Source organism: Callorhinus ursinus, unplaced genomic scaffold (genome assembly GCF_003265705.2).
Source record: "Callorhinus ursinus isolate GAN/ISIS: 27379988/994484 unplaced genomic scaffold, GSC_fseal_2.0 scaffold1046, whole genome shotgun sequence".
Classification (NCBI taxonomy): Eukaryota; Metazoa; Chordata; class Mammalia; order Carnivora; family Otariidae; genus Callorhinus; species Callorhinus ursinus.
This window is the reverse complement of record NW_027398101.1, coordinates 1-7,165: the sequence shown is the minus strand read 5'-3', so window position 1 is coordinate 7,165 and position 7,165 is coordinate 1. Positions and strand designations below refer to the sequence as shown.

The window sequence follows — 7,165 nt, the reverse complement described above, 5'->3', positions numbered from 1 at the left end:
CACATATGAATTTGGTGGTCACGGAGGCACAATTCAGTTCATAACCAGAAACAATGCTGTGTGGAATGCTATCTGGGTGGATAAGGCATTCTACAAGTGCATGGACAGTAGATTTGGCAGAAGCATTGTGTGCAGGGAAGGCAAGTCTGTGTTCAGAGTGTCTATTCCAGTAAGAACAAAAGACTATGCCATCTATGGTGGAAGTGGCCTAATGTCATCGATCTGCCACTAGGTAGCAGGCTGATCACCCTGGGGAATGGTGCTGTATTGGTGACTGAGTGTTGCTCTGTGCTCCTGGCAGACTGGGCACTCAGCGGCAACTGTAGGCAGGTCAGCCTTGCTGAGTAGAGGTCCATGTGGCTGAACCTATGCATGACCTCCATCCCTATCACCGTGGTCACTTTGTTCATAAGCCCATTGGGTGATGACAGGGTGGGTGGCTGGGGAAAGAAGCTGACTGGTATCCACAGAACAGGTCCTCTTATCCACATGATTATTAAAATCCTCATGTTTGTACTCATTCTGAAAAGTCTATCCACATACTTCTTCCCCAGACTTCCTTGTCACCGATTTTCCAAACATGTCCCTTCTGAGTAAAATGAACCACCAGGTTTACTACTCAGAGTTCCACCACTGGAAGTTCCACCATTGTCCTTCAGGGCTGTCCCAGAAAGCAGCTGTCGTGCTACGCCTGTCCACTTTTGGGTGATGCCTGCGTATCAAGCAGAACCGTCTGTGAGGTTCCAGTCTTCTCTTTCTATGTAAATTGTAGGGAACTCCCCATGAGGCTCTGGGTGAGAGAGAGGGTAGTGTAGCAGGAATGGGGACCATGGGCATTTGTGCCACTTCTTCATGTAACTTCCTTGTACCTTCAGGGCCTACTTGGGCCCTATTTCATATGTACCATTTCTATTTGATGATGGAGTGAGCCAATCTCATTATACTTGTTAGTTTGACAAAAATGTTCAAAGGTATCCTATACGTAGTCCCCCAAATCCCTGCCTTTTCTAAGTACTTGAGTAGGAGTATCCAATGATATTTTGCATATCTCTATTGCCACATCGTGCCGTGGACTATCAGTGCTGCTTTTCTACTGGAAATAGAGTTATTAGTGTCTTTAAATCTAAACAGATCAGAGAGCCAATTCCAGAAACCCCAGAACCAACTAGATAGAAGACATTCTTAAGATTCTGTTCCTCTAGAGCAACTCCTGGTACCAAAATGGCTTATGGGACTGTGGAAGCCTGATGAGTCCAATCTGGTGAGACAGCCCAGCAGGCTGGAGACTCAGAGTTGGAGTTGGTGTCAAAAGGCAGTCTGCTGGCAGAGCTCCTTCTTGCTCATTCTATTAAAGCTTTTAACTGACTGGATGAGACCCCGTACAGTATGGAGAGTACTCCACTGACTGACATGTTATTCTCATCCAAAAAAACTCCTTCACAGAAACATCCAGAATAATGTTTGACCAAATATCTGGGCACCATGGCCCAGCCAGGTTGACACATAAAATTAACCATCACAGTATATAATGTTCAAGGTGCACAAAATCAAAGACAAAAAGAACATCTTGAAAGAAGCATGAGGAAAAACACATCTTATTTATAGAATAACAAGGATTAGTATTACATCAGAATTCTCTTCAGAAACCATACAAGCAAGAAGAGAGTGCAGTGAAATAATTAGTTTTGTAAGAAAATCCCCACCAACTAGAATTCTGTATCCTGCAAAAGTGTCCTTCAAAAGTGAAAGAAAAATAAAGACACTCAGACAAAAATTGGGGAACTTATTGCCAGTAAATCTGCCTTGCAAGAAATGTTAAAAGAAGTTCTTCAGAGAAGAAAATGGCATAGGTCAGAAATTCATATCTGCATAAAGAAAGGAAGAACATTAGAAAGAATAGAATGAGAAAGAATAAATGAAAATAAAATAAAATGAGAAAGAATAAATGAAAATAAATAAAATGTTTTATTTTTCTTATCGTTAATTGATCTAACAGATAACAATTTGTTCAAAATTATAATATAGCAGAGCGCCTGGGTGGCTCAGTCGTTAAGCACCTGCCTTCAGCTCAGGTCATGATCCCAGAGTCCTGGGATCGAGCCCCGCATCGGGCTCCCTGCTCAGCCAGGAGCCTGGCTCTCCCTCTCCCGTTCCCCCTGCTTGTGTTCCTTCTCTAGCTGTCTCTCTTTCTGTGTCGAGTAAATAAATAAAAAATCTTAAAAAAATATGTAGCAAAAATATATTAGATGATTATATTGGACGCCTGGGTGGCTCAGTTGGCTGAGTGGCTGCCTTCGGCTTGGGTCATGATCCCGGAGTCCTGGGATCAAGCCCCACATTGGGCTCCCTGCTGAGCAGGGAGTCTGCTTCTCCCTCTGCTCCTGCTCATGCTCACTCTCTCTCAAATAATAAAATATTTTTAAAAGTGTGTGTATATATATATTAGATGATTATAGCTTGTGGAGAATTAAATGAATGGACAGCAACATTGTAAGGGACAGTAGAGGGAATTGGGAATGCTCTGTTATAAGGACCTGCACTACCTGTGAAAAATTATTGTGTTATTTGCAAGTTGACTTAAATCACTTGTAAATGTATATTGCTAACTACAGGGCAGTCATTAAAACATTTTACAAAGAAACATAATTGATACTCTAAGAGATGAGAAAATAGAATCATGTAAAATGCTCACTTAAAACCAGAGAAGGCTGAAAAAGAATGGAAGAAAAAAGGAACAATGAACAAAGGCAATGAATAGAAACAGTTACAAATATGGTAGATATTAATTCAACTATATCAATAATCACTTTAAATGTGAATGTTCTAAATACATCAATTAAAAAACAGAGACTATAAGAGTGGCAAACAAGACCCAACTATATGTGGTCTATAAGAAACTTACCTTAGGGTGCTGGGTGTCTCAGTCAATTAAGCGTCTGCCTTTGGCTCAGGTCATGATCCTTGGGTCCTGGGATGGAGTCCCACATTAGATTAGATCCCCCATTAGACTCCCTGCTCAGTGGGGAGTCTGGTTCTCCCTTTACCCCTCCCCCCTGCTCCTGATCTCTCTGTCTCTCTCTCACGTTCTCTCTCTCAAATATATAAAATCTTTTTTAAAAAAGAAACTTTAAACATAAAGACATAGATAAATTAAAAGTAAAGAGATAGAGGAAGATATACCAAACTGATATTAATCAATAGAAAACTGGAATCCAGGTTATATTAATTTCAGACCGAATATACTTCAAGGAATAAAAAGTGGTGTTATATAATGATAAAGGGGTCAGTTATCCAGGAGGTATAACAATACTCGATGAGTAAGTATGTAACAGCAGAACATCCAAATACATGAGGCAAAAACTGATAGAACTGTAAGGAGAACTAAACAAATTCACTATTAGAGTTGGAGATTTCAGCATCCCTCTCTCAGTAATAGACAAATCCAGTGGGCAAAAAATCAGTGAGGATGTAATTGAACTGAATAGCACCATCAATCAAGTGGATCTAATTGACATTTATATGTTACTTCATCCAACAAAAGTAGAATACACATTCATTTCAAGCTTACATGGAACATTGACCAAGATAGGCCACATTCTGGACCATAAAACACATCTCAACAAATTTTAAAGAATAGAAATACAACGCATGCTCTCAGACCACAATGGAACGAAACTGGAAATCAGTAACAGAAAGATAGCTGGAAAACCCCAAATTTGGAGATTATACAACACACTTTGAATAACACATGGGTCAAAGAAAAATTCTCAAGAGAATTTATTTTGAGCTAATTGAAAATGAAAATACAGCTTATAAAAATGTGTGGGATGGGCGCACCTGGGTGGCTCAGTTGGTTAAGTGTCTGTCTCCAGCTCAGGTCATGATCCCGGGGGTCCTTGGATGGAGCTTCTCCATCTCCCTTTGCCCCTCCCCCCCCACTGGTGCACACACTCTCTCTCTCTCAAATAAAGAAATAAAATCTTTTTTAAAAATGTGTGGGGTGGGGGCGCCTGGTGACTCAGTCGTTAAGCGACTGCCTTTGGCTCAGGTCATAATCCCAGGGTCCTGGGATCGAGCCCCGCATCGAGCTCCCTGCTTCGCGGGAAGCCTGCTTCTCCCTCTCCCACTCCCCCTGCTTGTGTTCCCTCTCTCGCTGTGTGTCTCTCTCTCTGTCAAATAAATAAAATCTTAAAAAAAATGTGTGGGATGTAGCAAGAGTAGTGTTTAAAGGGAAATTTATAACATTGAATGCATGTGTTAGCAAAGAAAGAAGATCTAAAATCAATAATCTAAGCTTTCACTTTTGCAAATTCAAAAAAAGGACAAATTAAATTCAAAGTAAGCAGATGAGAATAAACAATAAAAATTAGAGCAGAAATCAATAAAATTAAAAACAGGAAATTAATAGAGAAAAATCAGTGAAATCAAAAGCTAGTTCTTTGGAATGATAAATAAAATTGATGAACCTCTAGCCAGACTAAACAAGAAATACAGAAGATACAAATTACTAATACCAAAAATGAAAGAAGGACCCTTAGTACTGATTGCATGGACATTAAATTATAATAAAGGACTATAATGAACAACTCACAAATTTGATAACTTAGATGAAATGAACCAAGTCCTTGAAAGACACAAGTTACCAAAACTCACACAAGGAAAAATTGATCATCTAAATAGGCCTAAATGAAGCAATTAATAAGCTTCTGAAAACAAAACCAGACTTAGTTTCACTGGTGAATTCTATCAAACATTTAAGGGAATGATCCCAATTCTCTACAATATCTTTCAGAAAATAGAAGACAAAAAACATTTCCTCATTCTATGAGGCTAACTTTACCCTAAGACCTGTTTAAAAACTGAATTCAACCAAGTACATTTGAAGATCTAATCAGCTTTATTATTAAACAATTCATAAATAGGGCAGCATTCCATCTAGCAAGTAGAGGGAGCTCCATTGAGTTTTCTGAAAGGTTTTTAAAGGAGAAGAGAGGGCATTAACGGAAGGGAGTGGGAGAGAGGAGGAGGAGGAAGGAATTTATTAACAAGGAATGTATTGTTTAGGCAAGGGGAGAAAAGGGGGTCTATCAGTAAATTTCCTAGTATTGATCAGGAAACTCCATGTTGGCTGGTTCAAGGTTACATTCCTGAGGGGACAGTGGTGAAACTTCAGTTAGGTCAGGTATTAAGTCCTCCTCGTTTACTGACTTGGGGTCTTAACCTAAGTGATGCCATTCTGAGTCTGTGGTTTTCTTTTTAACAATGACCCTTCTTTTGATCAAACTCAATTTAACTGAGAGATACAATATCTCGGTTACCACTTTGTAGTTCTTGTAGCTTCTCTTGATCCTTTCGTTGACATTCACAGGTCATGATGTTTTCATTTAACTTCTTTGATATTCACAGGTTACCTCAATTAGAGTTGGAGGATGACGGCAAGAACATTTCCCAGAAACCAAAGTAAAAGCAAGGAAGAAAAAAGACATTTTGTTCAGGAAAGTGGATGAGTTCAGGAGGTCCATATGTGAATTGTAACCAGACTAACATGATTTCCCTCCTTGGTGAGTTACAGGTAGAGACTACCCCAGGTGGAGCCGTCATATAAAGGAAACTATTTGCAGCAAATAAGGAGATCACGGGCTATAAATTCCAAAGCCGTGACTCCCCAAACAGGGGTGAGTTCTTTTTACCTAGGGTTAGGATGAATATTTGGAAAAGGGGGTTTTGTCGTGGCCTGTAAAGGCAGACATAAGGTTGCACCCCTGTTAGAAAACAAGCCTGTAAGTGCATCTAATGGTACGTTAATGAAGCTGGTGCTCTTTCTAGGGCAGAGACTTTAACATTTTAATGAAGCAGAAGTAATTGGTAAGGGGAGGGGGTTATGGACATGCTAGGTGGGGTCGTGGGGTCGTGGGGTCGTGGGCTCCTTATCTCTGGTAAGGAATACAGCGTCTTGCTTACTTTTGAAAAGATACTGGGAGTTTTACCATTGATTTATTGTCTCTGATATGGTTAGGCTATTTCCTAGCCTGGTAGAGACTGTTAGTTTTTGCACTCTCTTTAATTCTCTTAAAATTTTTAACTACCGAAAGTTTTGCATTCCTTTGTAATTCTGACACCTCCTAGGAAGTTCTTCAACAAGTGTGCTTAGGTGAGTAGAGAGGTAGGGCATCATAGATCAGGGAAAATAGCCCGGGCCCTAAAATGACTTCTCGTGTGTCAGGAAAGCTACGTCTAGGCTTTTTCTGGGGACTCTTAACTTTCTTTCAGAATAACGTGTGTTCCAGAAAGAGACTAGAAAAAGAAAATTCAACTTTCCCACATCTAAGGGTTGAAAGTGAAATGAATGAAATGTCCCATGAATGAAACTGAACTTTCAAGAAGGGAATAGATTTTGCCACCAGTTGTGATGCTTAGTGAATTTTAATAGTGTACACACAGTGCTACAGTCACAAAGATAACTGGATTTGAAAGGAACCCGTTTCCTTTGTAATCCTGAATTTCTACTCTCCATCCGAAGAAAGGTACACAGGCGTCAGCAGCCTGTCAGACGGACTCCCCGCAGCGCAACGGTTCAGAACCCGCGCCCGCCGCCACAGCGGGGGGGGGGCGGGGGGGAGGGAAAGAGGGAGAGGCGGACGTCACTTCCCCCACGGCCACCCGCCCGCTGGTTGGCCGGCAGGACGTCGTGGGAGGAGGGAGGAGAGGGCGAGGGCAAGGGCGGGGCGTGGGCCGGAGGGAAGGGGGACTCCAGTGGCGTCACACACAGGGCGTGTCCTATGTAAATATGGCAGCGCAGGGGCTGCCGTTTCGGCCCCTGCCGCCTAAATACAATCTGATCTCCGGTGCTGCGGGAAGGAGTGCGGGGCTGTTGGTGGAAGCTGCGTGTCGTGCGTGTGTGGAAGGCGTGGGGAGGCTCAGGGTCGTGGGGAGCCAAGTGAGCGTGTGTGTACAGTGGAAGGCGTGTGAGGCTGAGGTGGGGCGGGTAGGCATGAAGTCATACTTACCTGGCAGGGGAGATACCATGATCACGAAGGTGGTTTTCCCAGGGCGAGGCTTATCCATTGCACTCCGGATGTGCTGACCCCTGCGATTTCCCCAAATGTGGGAAACTCGACTGCATAATTTGTGGTAGTGGGGGACTGCGTTCGCGCTTTCCCCTGAT

At 42.1% G+C, this 7,165-nt stretch overlaps 1 non-coding gene across 1 annotated transcript; it reads left to right on the top strand.

Annotated features, from left to right (window-relative positions):
- The first annotated feature begins 6,999 nt into the window (after positions 1-6,999).
- LOC112819011 (U1 spliceosomal RNA) lies at positions 7,000-7,163 on the top strand. Its single transcript, XR_003206731.1, has one exon. It is a non-coding gene; the product is annotated as a U1 spliceosomal RNA (small nuclear RNA).
- Positions 7,164-7,165: the final 2 nt, after the last annotated feature.